The sequence below is a fragment of the Lynx rufus genome, unplaced genomic scaffold (genome assembly GCF_022079265.1).
Source record: "Lynx rufus isolate CCGP_SWC_20201006 ecotype Redwood Valley unplaced genomic scaffold, mLynRuf1.p SCAF_1, whole genome shotgun sequence".
NCBI classification, from domain to species: Eukaryota; Metazoa; Chordata; class Mammalia; order Carnivora; family Felidae; genus Lynx; species Lynx rufus.
This window is the reverse complement of record NW_025814823.1, coordinates 80865149-80884971: the sequence shown is the minus strand read 5'-3', so window position 1 is coordinate 80884971 and position 19823 is coordinate 80865149. Positions and strand designations below refer to the sequence as shown.

The following is a 19823-nucleotide window of genomic DNA, read 5'->3' as shown; positions in this document are numbered from 1 at the left end:
ACCGGTTATTCTAAACTTACAAGGTGTGGACTCTCCCTAAACCTGGAGTCAAATACCAGCACTGCCCCTTGGTAAACATTAGACACCGGGCATCTCGTGGACCCACTCCCCATCTTGGTCTCCCTTCCCTGGACCGGGGCTCCCCACGCCCCCCTCACAGCACCGCCTTGTGGCTGACTCGGCACTGAGGGGCCAACACGGCAAGTAGTCAGTATTGCTACAAAGCCGCTGGTACGCAACTCTAGGAACTTATTTCCACCTCTCTGCATTTCTACCATTTCTCCTCATACACAAATGTTGTATGTGTACTCCTTCCTTCCTCTTAACTTTTTCCTATACGCTCCTGAGGCCCACGTGGGTGAAATGCAGCTCCCGGCGTCAGCAAGAGTCGGGGACTAATATTTGCTGGATGGACAATGGAAAGCTGGCACAAAAGGTAAACAGAGCTCAGAAGTGAATGGCCAGGTTCACAAAGGACACCGTATGACCTTCACACAGATTCTTGAAAGCACAGGTAAGCTCTTCCACTGGCCAAAACACACACAACTTTCTAACTTGCAAGCCAAACACCACCGCCAAACGTCCTTGCCCAGAACCAAGATCTCAAAGGCAGTGTGCACCAGAAGGCCCCAGTACCACGCAGCTACCACCACGACACCAATCAATTCAGGAAGGGTCATCACAGGATGCTAAGTGCATCAGATGAAAGGCTGTGGGGCACCACCCCACAGATTATGTACTAAGCACAAAGACAAAGACCACCTTTACAATGCAGAGACCTGGCGGATGTCACCTTAGCCAAGGGATGGAACTCAGTGCCAGCGGTATGAAGTGTCAACATGAAGCACTTCTGATAGGACCCATGGAAATATAGATCATCAGTGTGTAGAATTCTTACCTAAAATGTCCAACCTGAACCAGACTCTACGGGGTTAACAACGCTGGACTCCCCAAAAACATAAGAGTCCTAATAAACGTGAAAGGTAGAAGAACGGTGTGGGGAAACTAAAGAAGAATATTCTCATCTTAAAGACGTACATACGGGGTGTTCAGAGGCAGGCATGTGGAGGCCTACCACGTGGTTTAAGTGGCTAGAGAACACGTGAACACTCAGAGCCAGGCAGCAAAGTGTCTGTATGGTGACCTAAGTGACGGCACAGGACGTCACACTACCTTCTAATGTGTTAGCTCAGGTTTTTCCAAGAAAAGGGCAAGGGGCAGGTCAGGAGGTTTGTTTGAGCTCCCCAACACTACCCCCAGCATCTTTTAAGCAGAAAATGAAAGCATTCCCTCACCATCCACAGACCAGATCAGCCCCGTGTCACTTCAGGATCTCAGTCGCTGCCTCAAAAACCCCCGCCCCAGCTCAGCCGACTGGCTGCTTCTGCCAGAAGGAGGCCTGAGGAAAGTACACTTCCCACTGTGCCTGTCCTAAGCTGGGCAGGATCCTTGGCCTTTCTGTAAGTTTGAGGAAAACTGCCACAATTCTCCCCACCTCACCAAACCCTAATTTGAGGGACCCAACTGGGTCAGCTTTAAAAACCAACTAATTAAGTCAGGCTCTCCAGGGGGACTCTGGAATGTTTTAAAAGCTCCACAACTCTGCAACCCAAGGGGACCCCATCCGTTCTAACCTACAAGTCCTCCCTGAAGGGATGGAAGGGGACGCACCCCCCTCAGCCTGGAGGAAGGTGGGAAGAGCCACAGCATGTCCTGTCCTAGCACTTCAAGTACAGACCAGTGAGTTTCCCTCAACTACCCGAGAAAACACCCAATGCAGACTAATATAAAATAGATTGGAAATACATATTCTGGTTAGAAAACTATTTTTTACAAAAACATATGAAGGGCAGATTTCACATCCAAATGTGGTCTGAGAGGCCTCGGACTTTGTTTTGCTTGGTCATCACTCACTGGGAACTGGCCCTCTCGCCGGTTCCCAGGACCTACAGGAACTCCTCAGGGACGCAAACTGCTTCGGGCAACTACCTGCCAGGGAAAGGTCTCCCCTTCCCAGGCGGCCAGCAGGGATTCTGCTGGTTTTTAAAGCCCAAGTAGAGAAGTGAGGACTAAGACATCCTGAGAAGCCTCAAACAAGGTGGGAAAAAGGACAGAGGTGGGAAGGCACCACGCTAAGTGACCAGCATCTTTTCTGGGCAAAGAGAGCACTCAGGATTCTGCAGACTGTACATGCTCAAGCTCTAGATTCATGCCGCTCCCACTCATCAGTCCTGACATTTTTAACCAAGAGGCCTTACTGGAGAATAAAAGATAGTCCTTCGATAAAGCACCTCCCCTTCAACTGGCCAACACTGACCATCCTATTCAACCGCAAAGCAGAAAGAACACACTTGCAGCCTAGTGCTGTTCAGGAGAATACAGGGCTCCTACCCAGAAATCCTTTCCCCACTGCGCGAGGCCATGAGGGTGCACCAGACGCCGGGGGAAAGCCTTGCCAGCGACCCCCGGCCAGGCGTGCGGTCGGCCGGGCTGGCCCACACAAGCCGCCCCCCCCCCCCGCCCCGGCACCTAAAGGGACAGATGCAAGCGCACCACAGGCTGGGGGTCCCAGCACGGGGCAGGCCTGCCCCCCTCCTCAGCCGGCACAGCCCTGCCTACACGCCACACGCATCCAGAACGCATGTCCAACCCAACCCGCCTCCGCTCCATCAGTGCCTCTACCTGACCCGTCTCCAAAGTCACCCAAGGATGAGGACCAGCCTGCAACAGGAATCTGGGCCCTTTTTAGATTAGGGAACAAAAGGTCAAGAGTTACGTGGGTTTCTTCAATACGCACCTGCCCACCCTTCCCTGCACCCTCCTAGGGTCTCCCCAGTGAGTGGCTGAGGACAATTCCTATCTCCATATAGGGGGCAGAGACCAGTCTGGACCCCACACAGGGCTCTAGCGCTGGTCTGCTGCTCTCCACAGGACACCTGCACAGCTCCTCAGAGCACAGCTACACATGCTCGCCCAATACAAGTTCCTAACCAGTTTCAAGCCCTTTTTTCTTTTCTCCTTAAGTGAGAGAGATAGACGGGAAGGGACAGAGGGAGAGAGAGAATCCCTAGCAGGCTCCACACTCCGCTCGGAGCCCAACGCAGGGCTGGATCTCATCACTGCGGGATCATGACCTGAGCCAAAATCAAGAGTCGGAAACACTCAACCGACTGAGCCACACACATCGTGTTCTCCCGGCCCCACCTGGCACCCCAGCTCCAGGTCCTTTCTGATTCTAGAAGTCTGTGTGGTCGATATGCCTAAGAGCCTCCCCTGAAGAGCAGAGCCACCGGGTCCCCAGGTAGCCCCTACTGTGCTCCACCAGAGGCTCCTGTGCACGCACAGCTGGCCACCTGGCCCCTCGGGCCGACCCTCACCATCAGGACCGGCAGCCACTGCTGACTGAGAAAAGGGGGCTCCCTGTTCAGTTACACCTCAGCCACAAGTCCTTCAGGGAAGCCAGGCCCTGAAGGGAAGAAAACAAAAATTGAAGGAGTGACCAGACCGGAAGGAACAGTGAAGGCGTGAACAGGGGCGGGGAGAAGGGCGAGTGGAGACACCAGACGGGGCTCTACAGACATGCCGAGCCCCTTCACCAGCAGGCTAGCGAGGGCACCTCGGGTGTTTTTACCAAGTCAACCAACATCTACTCCGTGCCTAGTAAGTGACAGACACCAAAAACTCAAGCTTAGAAGCAGGCCGAGGAGTCCACAGTCCGAGCAAGGACACGGCGTTGAAGGTGCCACAGAGGGAAACGGCAGGGACCGGGTTGGTGGAGGAGACGTGCAGATGGGGGGCAGAGGCCACGGGGGGCTCCGAGCACAGACAGGATGGGGCACAGGAAGGACCCCCTCCGGGGACACCCTGCTTGAACCTGGCCCCAACACTCATAGCCGAGTGACTGTGGCCATGTTCCTCAACCTCTCCAGCTCAGGGTCTCAGCTCAAGAGAGTTGTCACAAGGTTTCAACGTAACACGTGAAGCCACTCGCACAGCGCCTAGCACGGCACACACACTTTGTGAGCATAGTACTCACACTACTACTTTGATGAGCGTAGTACTCTGGACATCTCCAGGAACTTGACATGCCTGGGACAGGAAGTCCAAGAGCAGGGGCAAGGACAGAAGTGGACAAGGGTCAAGTCACAAGAAGTCCCACCCATACAGTAAAGCTCCTGGACGTGACCATCTGAGTAAGGGGGGGCGTGTACAGGGGTGGTTTCAGCAGGGCAGTGCCACGGTCAGGACAGAGGACAGGCCAGAGGCCCCCGGGCCACCCCCCGGGCAGCAGCACATGAGGATCAAGGAACAGAGAGCAAATCAGGCTGTGTACGAGCCTGCCACGGATAGAGGGCAGCCAGACGCAAGCTGACAACATGCCCCTGGCTTCCTCCACACTCCTTCCTCTAGACTGGAATGGGCGCCCTCGCACGACAACCAGTTACCACTGCACGCCTGGCTGGGCCTCCCGGGGAGGAGCGGGCCCACCTGGGTCCGGGCTGTGGCACCAGCGACATGGACATACCTGACTGCAGAAGGAGCCAACCATGCAGAGCACAAGCGCGTCGGCTCAGTCAGAAAACCGGGGACCTTACCAGGAGTGCTGGAGGCTACAATGTTACAGGACTAAGCCCCCACCGTCCTGCCACGACGAGACCTGCTCTTCCATCCCAGAGGCACGACCATCTTCCTGCTGCCTTCGGTCCTCATGCCCCCCCCCCCCGGTGCCAGTGCCCGTCCCTATCGTGTGCACATCAGCACAAAGAGCCCCCAGCACTGAGAGAGGACGCTCAGTCACCCCCAGCACACCACTTCAATTAACCCTGAGCACAACTGGGGTCGGGGGCTGCTGGTCCCTTCTCCCCCAGTTTGTTTCGTCCGGCTCGGTTAAAGGTGGGAAAGGAGGCTGGGGCCACCACTACTGGTGCAGCACCAGGATTACACCCTGCTCGCCAGATACCACAGTCCTGTTCTCAATCCGCTCAGGGCTCAGAACGTGACACGACGGCATTGCAGGCGTGCTGTTACAAGCCACAGCAGACGGGGTTTTGCAGAAGTCCCTCAGGGTTGACCCTGAGCAAAGTCAAAGGGAGACTGGCTGGGTGGGTGCGATCTAGCCCTTTGCCAGCAGCTTCCTGCCATCGGAGCAGGGAGAAGTCAGAGGTGTGTGTGCAGCAAGACCGGACACAGGTGAACTGATGCCACTTTGAAGACAAAGGCCCACGGCTAGGACCGGAGCGGCCCCAGGACCAAAGAGCGACACCCAGCCAATGGCACCAGGAAACCGGGCCTTCGGTCCCAACCACTAAGAAGTGAATTCTGCCAACCACCTCAGGAGTTTGGAAACCGACGTTCCCCCTCGAGGTCCCCGCTAAGAGCCCCATCATCCACCACCCGGTCCGTGAGACCCTGAGCACAGAGCCCTGCCAAGCTCCCCAGACCAGTAGCCTCAATGCTGAACAGAGGTGGTAAACAGCGTCGTCTTCAGCCACTCCATCTGTGGTAACTGGTTTCCCAGCAAGAGAAAACCAACATGCTACACTGTCTCACAAAGTGCAAGAACCAGAGATCAATTTTACTGAACAGCTATGTACTCACTGAAACCAAAACTTCTGTAAGAGACCTATGGGCTCAAATGATCTCTCCCTTTGGCAGAAACAGGAATGTCTCACTTCACTTGATGGATTTAGTGTAACACAGAAGACTATAATTAACAAATTAGTTTCACTGACCATGAAAAAAACATAACCTATTTTTTAAAAACTTATATAAGCAGCATTTCCTGTTCTGGAAAACGTAACCAGAAGGCTACCAGAAGTAACTTCTAGGACCAATTCTCCCCTCAGCTTAGGACGGTCAGCAGTGGGTTCTTGCAGCCTAGAACTGGGCCAGCAACAGAACGTCGTGGCACACAACACAGTGTCTGCGATACATTTCCCAAGGATGCAGGTAACGAACGGTACTCTACAGATTGGAACCAGTCTTCAGACCCAAGTGAAGTCACCAAGTGAAAGGGAACAGGCCATCTAATGCTGTGCCATGATCCTGCAGGTCCTACTCAACCAAGCGGGGCCTCATTTCAAAAGCACCATGTCTGAACTGGCCTGGCCACATGTCTGGAAAATCTCGAGGCTACCCTTCTTACAGAAGCACCTTAAAAGTTTCTTCAAAGCATGAAAAAGCTCCAAGAAGAAGCTCTGACAAAACCGGACAGCTATGAAAGGACAAAACAGCTAGAATTTTAAAGATTTTTTTTTTCATGTTTGTTAGAAAGACAGTGAGACTGCAGAGGAGGGGCGGAGAGAGGAAGACAGAGGATCCGAAGCAGGCTCCACCCTGACAGCAGTGAGCCCAATACGGTGCTCAAACCCACGAACCAGGAGATCATGATCTGAGCTGAAGTCGGACACCCAACTGAGCCACCCAGGCGTCCTGAAACCACCAGCGTTTTAAAAACAAGTGCCTTTTGAGAGCAACAAGCAAACATTATCAACACGATAAACTGATGTAGAAATATTACAGTATCCCATCCTCTGCCTCTCAGAGGACCACACAGACAGGTCCCAAGACCTAGGGATGCTCTTGAAACCTAGATCTCACAGAGAAGGAAAACGAGTCCCAAAGGCCCGGACATCCTCTATTGTTCTTGAACATTCCCACAAGTTTTCTGGCAGTCTACCTTCATACAAGCCCAATTCATCAGTCCCCGTGTTGAGGTCTGACCTAAGAGGAGAGGAAGTCCACCCTCAAAGCACAACTGAGCCATCCTAAATTCATCGGTGCTACACGTGATCACAGTCCTGCACACAGACACCTCTCCAGCAGCTTGCCATGGCTGAGACCAGGCTTCCTGCAGAAGCACCAGCCATCATTCCAAGGAAGCATGTCCGAGTGGCCCACCAGACCAGTGTGACAGGAGCTAGAGAAGATGGGGCCAGCCATCACTTTAAGTGCTTAAAGCTGAACACTGATGAATTCAATTTTAGGACTTCCCCTACCCTTCCTCCTTAGTCTTGGGCATTCAACAGTTTCAGCGAGAGCCTACTACATGCCAGCACGGGGGACAGAAGTACAAGACGACCCACTGCATGGATGCTGCCCTCCACGTTCACACTCCAACAAGAAGAGCAGTGTACACACATACACATACACACATACACACACATGCACGCACACACACACACAAAGCACTCACTGAATACGGCCCTGTCCGCAGCCACGGAGTGGGGTCACCTGATCCAGCATCATGAGGAGACCTCCTGAAGTTGGTCTAAGGCGGCACTTCCTGCAGTGGAAGGAGCTCGTGCACGCACAAGCTCCAAGTTGACATCACGGCCCGTGTCCAATCAGACCCACGCTGATCACCGGCAAAGCGAAGCGGACAGGTCTACTGCAGGATGTTGGGCACAGAGCACCACACTGGACTGCAGCAGACTCCCCGTCCAACGGCCATGGTTTCTGCTCAGGCCAGAGCCTCGTCCTCTCGGACTCTGTTTTCACACCCCTCTGCGGTCCGCGAGAAAATCATCCCTATGCTTTGCATGAAACCAAAGTATGCAACTCCTGCCACGGAAACTATTCTAACTGCGGGTCAAGGGTCATCAGCTCTTCCCTGGATTTTCACCACCTCCTCTTCTGGTTTTCTTGCCTTTGCCCTAGACTCCCTGTGGTCTACGCCCCAAAGAGCAGCCAAGATGATTCCCCAGACTCTGGTCACATTACCTCACGGGTCTGCCCCGGCAGCCCCAACTCACGGAGGGCAGCCCAACGTCCTCGGGTGATCTACAAGACCCCCTACGTCATCTGGCCCAACACCACCTTGGTCTCCTGCTCTGCTCTCCCCTCAGGTCCAAGGAGTCTGGATTTCAGCCTAAGACCCAAAGCAGAATCAGAGTCAGGAAAACGGAAGTCAGATTTGCATTTGAGGGAAACCAGCCTGGAGAAGGACAAGAGAGGAGGTGGATCGCCACAGGGCTGCCGCAGTAATCTAGGCAGGGGGTATCAGTGGCCAGAGCGGGAGCGAGAGAAGAGCACCATAGCGTCCGGGGAGAGTGAGCTGGGGAGACGTCAGGAGCAGGCTGCAGAGGCTCGAAGGCCACCCTGGACCTGCCCACCACCCGGGCACACCTGAGGGATGCTCGGACCACTCCCTTGTGGCAGTCTCCCAGGGACATACGCGTGTCCCACACACATCTGTGGGTCTCCGTCTGCTCAAAGATGGGAAACGAGGCCACAGGGACCTCCTCGGGTCCCCTCCCACTCCCACGTGTCACAAGCGCAAAGACCCAGCTGTGCTACTGAAGATCCTCTGCCTTCTGCCTCCACCCAGGCTGCAGGGAGTTGGCTCAACAGACTACGGCCAACGAAGCCAAGTGCCACCACCCAGCCTAGGGAGGCGAGCAGATGGCCAGGGGCAGCAGGGAGGGAGGGAAGCAGAACTGCGCTCTCACAGTAGCAAAAAGCCACAGGATGTGCACACCCATGGTAAGTGGCGCCAGTACCTGCTGAGCAGCCAGTTAAGACACGGTCCTACAAGTCTCACGTGAGCCTGGTCAACCAGCCACACTCAAACTAGTTTCAACAGTTGTCCACAGAGGCCCAGCAGGGGCCAGGTCCCCAAGCTGGTGGCTTGTTGAAGAGACAGAACACGGCAGTGAAAACTGCGATCCAAGCTGTGCAGTAACCTCCTGAGTGTGTGGGCCGGTGCCCGCCTGTGGCCTAGTCCTCTTCCTGGGAGCAGAGACCCGTCCTCGCTCCTCACCCCATGTTCTCCTGCACCACCCATCCACAGGAGCCTTCAAAACACAAAACCTGGGTCCACAGTAAGTCCTGCCATTACCAAGGTCAGGCAGGGGGATGAAGGCACCTGGGAAGCTAGGACAGCTCTCAGCGCACCCGAGAGGGTGCTGCTCCGACTGCGTAGCAGAAGCAGCACCCCATGGCAGGTCTCTCACAGCGAGGTGGACACGGGCCAAGGTCCAAAACTGGGTCTCACTGTTCTGCCTCCCATCACCAGGACCAGAGACGCGGCTCACCCAGCTAGGCCAGGCTGCCTGGGCCTGTACCCGAGACTTTATCTCGCCTGAGACTAACAGGACTGGTGACAGAAACTTACGACATGAACCACCCTCACTCCTCCCCTCCCTACACTCAGCCCAGCTCACTTTCCCTGCCTCTCTGCAGGGGCTGCACAAGGACGGTCCCCACGCAGGAGTCTCGTGGCGAGCCAGGACACTACAGAGTCCTCGGACACAAGCTCTGGACTGTAGGCAGATGCCCATCTCCCAGGGCCTCAGGCTCCTGGCCATGCTGCGGGGTCACGAAGGGTGCGACCTGTCACAGCTGGTTAAAGATCGAGGGGGTTTGGGGGCGCCGGGGGGGCTCAGTCGGTTAAATGTCGGACTTGATTTCGGCTCAGATCATGATCTTACAGTTCTTGAGTTCAAGCCCCACATTGGGCTCTGTGCCGACAGCTGGGAACCTGGAGCCTGCTTCAGATTTCTGTATCTCTCTCTCTCTCTCTACCCCTCCCCTGCTTGTGCTCTGTCCCCCTCTTAAAAATAAACACACACACAAAAGAAAGATCTAGCGGGTTAGTACACGTTTTACCACAGGGTCTGGAGCTGCTTGCTCCTGTCTGCTGCAGGCCTCCCAGAGCCACCGCCAGGGCGGACCAGCCGTCCAACCCTACGGTCCAGCACTAACAGAATGCAGCCCTCCCGATTCAAAGTTCCTCAGAATTTCAGCCGGTGCCAGCAGAGCATTAAGCCAAGTCCAGAGCCCTAGGAGACCTCAGGGTGCCCAGCCCCGCCACCAGCTCAACTCGGAGGACTAACCTGTGGCCCCTGCCATGAGTCAGTTGGACAGTGTCACATCCACATCATCCCACAGCTTAACTTGCACTCCAGGCCTCAGCATGCTCACAGGAGCTCTGTGGAACAGCCAGCGTGGAGTACAAATCCTGCCCGTTCACCTGTCGGGCCGGGCCCCAAGACCCGCCCGCCACCCCAGGTCTAGCGCCCCCTCTGCGGGATAGTCACAAGTACACAGTACATACAAAATGCACGGGCACGTTACTTGTATTCAACAAATGTCAGTCCCCTTCATTTCAAAGATGACAGCCTCTTAATGTAGACTGACACCGTCCAACACAGACCAGCCCCCACATGGGCTGCTGAGACCCTGAAATGTGACCGAACCAGAACGGGAGGAGCTTGTGCCAAATACAAACCAAACTATAAAGACCTGATGTGCAAAAAACATTACCTCAACAAGCAGATGTTGAGACATTAGGAATACTCTAGGTTAAAAAGCTTATTAAACCGAGCTTCACGTTTTTTACTTCATGTAGTTACTGCAGTTTTGAACTACAAAGGAGGTTCACACTGCATGTGCAGGACCGCACCATCTATGCGACAGCCACCCCACAGATCTCAAGTTGGGGGAAGGCCTAACCGGTTTTCTACACTGGAAAATCAACCTGGGTGCACAGGGACTAATTGTTCACCCTACAAGACACCTTGGCAAGACACAAATACTGAAGACAGAGGGTCAATTTTGACACTTTTTGCCAGGAAAAGGTAAAGATAGCTATAACATCTGAGGAGAATTTTTCTTTGCTTTTAGTACCCACCAGATGTTCACAGGATAATCATCTCCCAAATTTAACTCAACTTCCTCAAAGGCAAGTTCTGACAAAGGCACGATGAATGAACTTCAAGAGTTTCTTCAATAAAACCAGTCAAGTACTAGGTCATGACACCAGCCATTTCCAGCTCACTACCGTGCCAACCGTGACGAGGACGAAGGAAAACACCCTGCTGTGTGACCTCAACTACACCTTCGTACACAGTTGTAGTGAGGCTCAACCACCCAGCTGCCCAGATCTAAGACAAAGGTAACCCTTGGGGGGCATCCCTCCCTAGGGAAAGGACTAGAAATACACTTTGGACTTTGCTCTAATTCTGAAGCCTTTGTCAACAAGTTTTAACTTTCCAAGTAAGCCAATTTTAACTTTAGTAGTATTTTTAAATATTCTTTTGGACAAAATTTCAATCATAATCTTGGTTAAAAATCTCAAAGAGCATCAAATACTATACATGGTAGTATAACAGAAGAACCTATCCTTCAAAAATACAGCTAAGAGTGTTTTTGGAAACACGCAGGGCGATGTTTTCCAAAACCTCCCCGCTAACCTACTAACTCCATCAGTCCGGCCGATTCCAATGCTAGAGAGGCCACCCAAAGGCCTCATTCTCTGGACATCAGAGCAAAGGAAAGCCTCCCCCCTCACACAGAGGGCGATGGGCACCGTCAGCAACAGGCCTGTGACGTGCCTGCAGCCAGAGCACCTGCCTGCGCAGGGCAGCCCCTCCCACTGGCACAAAGCAAAGTGGCAGAGACGAGTGACAAGCTAGGAGGAAACGCTCGGAGGTTCGCGACTTCGGTTGCCTCTTCCAGCAGCCTTCTTCGTCGCCCTGTCCTTCTCATGCAAGCGCAGTGCGGGGAATCTGCAGCGCCCCACATCTGCTTCACCATCTACCCAGAAATAGGCACACCGAGGAGGACACAAAAGAGAAAAGCCAAAACACTTGGCCCAAGGGACTTCCATCCCCCAGAGATCAAGAAAACACCCAACAGGAACAAGTAGTGCCTGCCTGTTGCTGCTGGAAAGGCAAAGGGAGAAAAACGTCTCCGGAGACAACCTGGCAGGTGTTCACAGCATTTAAAAGCCCCTACACCTTTGCCCTAGCAGCACCCCATCGGACGATCAGGGAACACACATGCACGGCCCCAACAGCAGTTGGTGGCCAATGCAGAGCACGGAGAGGTTGCGCTCTGCCTGCTCACTGCCAGACCAGGGTTGTGAGAACTCAAGACCGAGGAGCGAAATAAGTAACACGTCAAAGCCCTTTAGAAAATGTTACCAATAAAGACGTGATTGAGAACTGAAACCAGAGACCAAATGGAGAATGGGGAAAACTATACAAGGCAGCACTTAGCATGAGCAAGATTCTCTCCCTCACCCAGGTGGCATGTACTTAGGACAATTCTGTCCCTGCCACATATACCAGGCAAACCAGGGTTTCTCCACACGTTCTCCAAGGTAACTGGACCACAGTACCAGCTCCTCAGTCGGGAAGTTTAAGAGAATTGTCAACTGTAATAACCCATAGTTCTAAATGAGGTCAGCTCTCATCAGATCTTACTTTACTACACTATTAGAAACATGGAAAAAAAAACTTGAATTCTTAGCAAACTACACACTATTCCAGGATATGAAAGATTCAAATAAGATGCATGATAGGCAGCAAAGAAAAACTGAGAAATAGGAAAAGTTCAAAGCCATACATGTGGTTTTCCTACAGGTTTTATCCCCCCCCCCCCCCCCGCCAAATTTAAAAAATGTTTTCCAACTTAAAACATAAATGGTCTCTCAAACTTTAATAAATACAAAATTTACAAACTTCCTTTAAATTTAAAACTCTTTTCATGATCAGAACCACCCACTGGGGGAAATACCTCATTTTCTGCAGCTAATTAAGATGAGGACCAAAACGACAGATACAGTAACCACAGCGCTTCGTTCCTCTGCTCCTGGAAGAAATCCTGGCATAGCTTAAGACGCTAGTAAAACATTCCCAGAATAATCTGTTACAAACACACTTCGGTCTCAACTCTTGGAAAAAAGCACCTTGACAGATACCAGAACAGAAGGTAACCTGGAGTTCAAGCGATTAGTTTCAGGGTCTGTGTTTGTAATTTCCAACAGTTTCTCTCATCATTCAGAAGGTCGTAAAAATGAAACACATCAAGCCAAGAACACGTTTCAGAAGTGCAAGGTCCTTCCCTTCCCATTCCCTTTCTATGTATCTCTCTTTAAAAACCCTGGGAGGGGTGCCTGGGTGGCTCAGTCGGTTGAGCGTCCGACTTTGGCTCAGGTCATGATCTCGCAGTCCATGAGTTTAAGCTCCACGTCGGACTCTGTGCTGACAGCTCAGAGCCTGGAGCCTGTTTCAGATTCTGTGTCTCCCTCTCTCTGACCCTCCCCTGTTCATGCTCTGTCTCTGTCTCAGAAATAAAAAGGTTAAAAAAAAAAAATTAAAAATTAAAAAAAAAAAAACAACCCTGGGAAACTGCTGCATGTGCTCCACATGCAAGGCCACCTTTCAGGGAATAGGCCAGTACCTTCACACCACAGATCAGAACAAGTCTGGAAGCCCAAGTAGGATTCACACCATACAGAACTCATTTTTCAGGGTAACTTCCTACAACAAAACAAAAACCAGAGTGACTCAACAATGTGAGAGTTTTGATGTGTTTTGTTATTTTCATTATCCTAGGCAATTAGGAGTTTGAAGTGTGACTTACTACGGAGACTGAAAGTATGCTAACAAAACATGCCTCTCAAATTTATTTACCGAATTTAAAATTTAAAACTCTTTAAAAACTAGCCACAAGTTTCCTTATAAACAAAAAAAAAATCAATTATTTGCTATCAACTGCAGATTTATTGAAGGCCTCCTGTAATGCCAAAAACTGTTCTAGATGCTTGGGATAAGTTAGTGACCTCTCCTACAGCATCATTAAACTCTTTGTTATAAAGATAGACAGGATATGAAATTTCAACAGCAGCCTCTGGAGAGCGAAGGGTAAAGGGTTTTTAAGACTCCACTTTAATACTTTCTTACAGAGTCCTACACTGAACACTGAAGTTGTGAGGTTGTAAATTTAATGTGCAAACTGAATTTCAAATTTACTATCACAACCAAAACTCAGTTTGATGAAAATAGTCTCACAACAAAGGTCAAGGAAAAGCAAACGTTGCTACCAGGAACACATATTCTCACAGCCCAATAGGGGAGTCCAGGACAAGATGACAAAGCCTTTCTGAAATGTTGCCCCCTCCTAAACAGCCCTAGGGTCTCCGGGATCTCTACTAAGCCTTTCAGGTACCTGTAAGGGACTTCCTCACAGACCTCAAATACTACAAAAGAGATACCTTAATGTTCACAATCACGCAGAAGAACAGGATTTTGGTTTCTTGATGCCAGTGTAACTTCAACAAATGAGTTGCCATGAAACTTGCCCTCACCGACTGGACTTCTAGATTTCTCCCAAGAAACCCAGACTAAGACTGTCCCAGGAGGGGAAAACCTTATGGAATCCTCTTACACAACAGGTTCCACTGGAGATGCCTTCATATACTCTTCTCCGCCAGCCTGCTCAAACTCAGCTCAGCTCTGATAAGGAAACAGGTGGTAAAGCAGCAGCAGGAAACGATGGAAGCACAGACGTGACCACAACCACTTCGAGCTGGAGTTCCCAAACGAAACAATGTCTAGGTTTCCGGATCAAAAGCACTACCCCAAGGTTAGGAAAAATCATATGGTAAAATGAGCTGTAAAGGAGGTTTCCAGAGAACTGCCGCTGAAAGACCGTATTTAGAACAGTGACAAAACCTTACACAGCAGACACACCCCGCCGGGTACACTCCCCAAGACGTAGGTTTACCTCCAACCTAAACACCGCCTACCTTCTGGCGGTAGGAAAAAAAAGCAGAGAAAGGAGTGAGGCTGGGAGGGCTTGGGGTCCTTTCATTTGTGCCCGGTTTTGCCCGCTTACCTGCTAGAAATTCTGAGGGGCTGACCCAGCCCTGAATGCGGGTCCCCCGGGGAACCCCTAAAAGCACAGGCTAAGGCAGGGAACAAGGAATCGACCGCACCCCTTAGGAACGGTTCTCGCAAACGCGTGACACCTACCCACCAGCTCCTGAGGCTCTTCTTCAGAGCGACGACAGCCCAGTTCGGGGCTGCACGCAGCGGCCCCTCCCCGCCCCGCGACCGCGCTCGCTCCCTTCCCCCGGGCCTCCGGGCGCCGCCAGCCCGGCCCGCCCCCCTCCTGGCGCCCCGCGCCCGCTCACCTCCAGCCGCAGGGAGGCCCCGCAGCCTCGCAGGAACTCGCGGATATTGCTCAGGCACTCGCTCTCGCTCCGGGGCTCCGGGTAAACCTGCAACACAGAGCACAGGCGCTGAGCGGCGGCGCGGAGGCCGCGGACGCGACCCAGGGCGGCGCCGGCAAGCGGCCCCGGGCGAGAGGACGCGGACGGGCGGCCCCGGCGGCCCGGAGGGACCCCGGCCGCCCCTGACGCCCGCCCGCTGGGCCGCCGCCGCCGCTCACCGTCTTTCCTTCCTCTGGGCTGCACCAATCTCAGGCCCCAGCCCTCTCCAGGAAGTGGGCCGCCACCGGAAGTGACGTCTTCAGACCGCGCCCCGGCCGGCCAGCGCACCGCCTTTTCCGGCCTCGCCCTCGCGCCGGCAGACGCGGTGCACCTGGCCCCACGCGCGGCCCCCTCTCCCCTGCACCTGGCCCCACCCACGGCCGCCTCCTCCTCCTCCTCCTCCTCCCCACAGCACTTTGTCCTTGTCCTCGGACGCGGCGCACCTGCCCCCACCCGCGGCCTCAGTCTCGGGCTCCACCTCCTCCTCCTCCATCCTCCCCCGCGCCGAGCACCAGGTCCTTGTCCTCCGACACGCGGCGCACCTGCGCGCCTGGTCCCACGCGCGGCCTCCTCCACCCAGCGCGTGGTTCTCATCCTCCGACACGGCCCACCTGACCCAGCCCACGCGCAGACTCCTCCCAGCACTTGGCCCTCATCCTCGCCTGGCCCCAGCGGACACAGCCCGCCCTGCCCAGAGGGTCCCGGAGAGCAGGGCCTCAGCGGTGAGCAACCCTGAAGGGGCTGGAGGGAACCCTATCTTCAGTTCTTCCCAGCCACCGGCTTGGGAGAGTGGAACCGGTATTCTATTACGAGGATTTAGAATAATTGGCAACATAAATTATGCATGTTGGGATTGAAGTGCAATGTTTTCCTTCCCGAATACACACCACGTGCTTCATTAATGATTAACCAGAATAGCCAGTTACACATCAGTGAGCAAGTCAGCTAGGAAGCAGTTGTCTGCGGCCTCCACCACGGGTGGAGAGCGTCGAGGAGGGCCCGGTGCAGGCTGCCAAGAGAGAACTTTGAGGGCCACCTGCCACACGTGTGAGGAGTTACTGACAGCCTCCCAGACCAGAAAGGTCAAGAAAACCGAGAGCAATCAAGAGAGAAGCCGGAGACATGAGAAGGGCCCTTTGTCGTTCTGACACATAAGAAGACTAAGTTTTGAGAGCTACACTACAGCATCATCCAGAACTCTAGCATCTGAGGACATTCAGGGCACTTTTGTCCTTGTATGGGGATATCACAGCATTCCATCAGGCCTTACAGGAATACTTTGGTTTCATTTCAAGCTTGGGTCTTTTAAAGTTATGAATCAAAACGAAAAACAAGGGTGTTAAGAAGTACAAAGAGGGCAAAAATCAGACCCTTTTTTTCCTACAATTTAAAAATCCTTAGAAGAAATTGCCAACATATTTCCTCCAAATTGAACGGATTTTTTTTTTTTTTTCTGTGAACAGATAAACCAAAGCTGCTTCCTGGTCCATTTGCTCCTCTCCATAAAAGAATTTTGAAAAAGTATGCATCAAATACGCATGCTTAATAATTTTAAGTAGTTGCAAAGCTTTAATTTCTGATGTCTTGAGGACATTTTGAAACTGTTAAATATGCTTTAAAATTATGTCCAGTAGCTCAAAAAACAGTAGAAATAGCCATTCTCCATCTTAAAAAATTATGAACAAATTCCTTGTTTAAAAGTCAGACATTTTACATTCTGTTCTCCTTCAGCGTCTTTCCATTCCACTTCCTGCAACAAAACAGTATGCTAAAGTATGACATTTTTATACTAAACCATTTTTACTGATCACTGTTTTTGTTTGGTTGGGTTTTTTTGTTTTGGCAAGAGACCCATACAAATACAGTCCACGTCCTCATTCATTCATTCATTCATTCTGTGCAAATTCACCTACTCGATAAAATTTGTTTGTAACCCCAAAATCAATACTGGTGGCACTTTCCCAGTCATTCACAGATATGACACACATTCCCAGCTAAACTTGAACAAGACTGTGCTCTGCCCTCTTGCTTCAGCTCCTAAGGTAAGCAGATGTCCTTTTCACTGTCTACTGGCATCACGTTTTTCACATTTTTGTGGTTCTTCTTGGTGACTTTGCTATTTTAAATGGCCCCCAAGCGTAGCGCTAAAGCACTGTCTAATGTTCCTAAGCGCAAGAAGGCTGTGATGTGCCTTACAGAGAAAATATGTGTGTTAGATAAGCTTCGTTCAGGCCTGAGTTACAGTGCTGTTGGCCGTGAGTTCAACGTTAATGAATCAACAATACGGTACATCCAGAAAAAGGAAGACGATATTCGCCGATCTGTACGTGAGGCTGCTCCAGAAAGTGCTAAAGTAACATCTATAGTGCGTGATGCAGCTATGGAAAAGATGGAAAAGCAGCTAAATTTGTGGATTCAGGAGATGACAACCAATAAAAAGAGCATGGTAGACAGTGTTGTTGTGAGGCTGAAAGCCAAGGAAATTTACAGTCATGTTACCCAGGGTCAGGAAAAGGTTAAACCCTTCTCAGCTAGTGCAGGCTGGCTTGCACGTTTCAAAAGGCGATACCACATGAAAAACGTTAAACTTGGACGGAAGGCAGGTCCTGCAGATGAGGAAGCTGCAGAAGAATTTAAAAAGTATCTGCTAAGCATTATACATGAAAAGGGTTATATGGAAGAGCAGGTTTTCAACGCTGATGAGACAGGCTTGTTTTACAAGAATGTTGGCAGACGAACCTATATAATGCAAATGGCCTCCAAGGCTCCTGGCTTTAAATCATTCAAAGACCGTGCAACCTTGCTATTATGTGCCAATGCCAAGGGTGACTTTAAGTGCAAACCCCTCATGGTACACAGAGCACAAAACCCTCGAGCACTTCGAGGGAAAAATCTGAACCGTATGCCAGTCCATTGGAGGTGGAACAAAAAGGCATGGATGGCGTCTGAAATATTCTGGGATTGGTTCCACAACTGCTTCATCCCAGAAGCTGAACGCTACCTCCATAGCAAAAACCTTGCCTTCAGGATTTTACTAATTTTGGATAGTGCCCCAGTTCATTGCCATGAAGAACTTGAAAATGCCCACCCTGACATAGAAGTTCTCTTCATGCCCCCAAACACTGCTTCTCTCATCCAACCCCTCAGTCAGGGGATAATAAAAGCTTTCAAGGCCCACTACACCAGGGAGCTTTATAGCAAGGCTTTTGAGGCTCTTGATGCCAACGAGGAAACCACCATGATGGACTACTGGAATTCCGTCACGATACGCAACGTTATAGATTATATCAGCACAGCGTGGGACAGCATCAGGCAGGCCACTATTAATAACTGTTGGGCAAATGTTTGGCCAGACTGCGTGAAAACTTTTGAAGGCTTTGAAGGTGTTAGAGAAAATATAAAGAACAGTGTGGAAAACATAATGCATATTGCACAGCAAATAAGTGGAGAAGGCTTCAGAGACATGAGGGAGGGAGATGTGGAGGACATTTTGGCAGAAATGGCAGTAGAACCCACCAACAAAGACCTGGATGAGATAGCAAAGCATGGCACTGGCGTCAGCGATGATGACGGCAGTGATGAAGGTCAGCCTAAGACTCCAAGAATTGTCCCTCTCACAGCAGCCAAAATAGCAGAATGGAATTCTGCTCTGGAAAAAATTTTCCATGACATGGAAGAGTGTGACCCCATGCTCGAACGGAGCCTCACATTTAAGCGCCTCACCTCCACTGCATTCGTCCCTTATGCAGAAACACTTAAAGATTTGAGGCGAAAAGCCAAGCAGACAAGGCTGAAGGAATTTTTCAAGCCAGTTTGGGAGGGAGAGTTGCCGACACCATCAACACATTGTGAAAGCCGAACTCCTGAGGTAGAGCTGTCCGATCTCACGTGTCACCCTCACTGACTTCTTCCTCTTCTGCCGAGTATGTCACCTACTCTGTCTTGGTTTTTGTGAGGCAAGCCAAGGTCTAGAGATTTAACCACACTGCCCACTGCCCCATCACAAAGCCCACAGCTCCACCACAAGTAAGGTTTTAATGTTTTCACAAAATTTCAAGCGTTCAAGCTTCGCATAATGCTGTGTTCAGGGCTGGCTTTCTTACATTACCGTACTATGCAGCATACAGTATGTGTTTGCTGAGTGTGCACCGTGTGCAACTGAACTGAAGAGGTAAACAGTTCATGGTGCTGTAACTGAAATTGTGTTGTACTATGAAGAAACCCTGCATGCAACTAATTATTTGTAAGGAACATGTATTAAATAAGCCATCTCCAAGTGGAAATACACCTAAAAGAAGATTATGTGTTGACTGGTTGACAAAACCTTGCAATGTCTATCTGGAAGGAAATTAACCGGGTATTTGCCCTAGGAAGAGTGGTTCAGTAGTTGCTAATTCAGTGTTCACAGTGACTTTGTAGGACACAACTACCACAAGTAACGAGAATCAACTCTACCTTTAAGGTTAGTAAAGATCTAATTGTTACAATTGTTCTTCTAAATTAAACACAACTATTATGAGCACGCAAACAATGGGAACAATACCTTCAAGTTTCTGAGGAAAATTTATCAAATGTAAAAGTAAAACTTTATTTGGAAATGTATGTCCTAATGAAATGTATAGCATTGTGGTGGTGGTGTTGTTGTTGTTTTAATTAGCTCATTTACCCATGGACAACTATCACTTATTGCTAGAAGGAGGTACAGTCCAGCATTAGTTCTGGTCCTGTCTTGGGCGGGGGTTGTATGCAAACACTGAGAAACCTTGTTCCTAAAAATAAGTAAATAAGAAATGGAAAGGGTTTTGTTATGTAACTGGATTTT

The 19823-nt window shown here is 51.1% G+C and overlaps 1 protein-coding gene across 2 annotated transcripts in view; it reads right to left on the bottom strand.

Annotated features, from left to right (window-relative positions):
• ARHGEF7 (Rho guanine nucleotide exchange factor 7) overlaps positions 1 to 15068 on the bottom strand; it is a 106939-nt gene extending 91871 nt beyond the window's left edge. The window contains exon 1 of one of the 2 annotated variants that reach the window (XM_047081808.1): positions 14924 to 15068. The gene's annotated coding sequence lies outside the window, so the exon portion shown is untranslated. The remainder of the gene's footprint in view (positions 1 to 14923) is intronic. The other variant, XM_047081802.1, reaches the window with a different exon arrangement.
• Positions 15069 to 19823: the final 4755 nt, after the last annotated feature.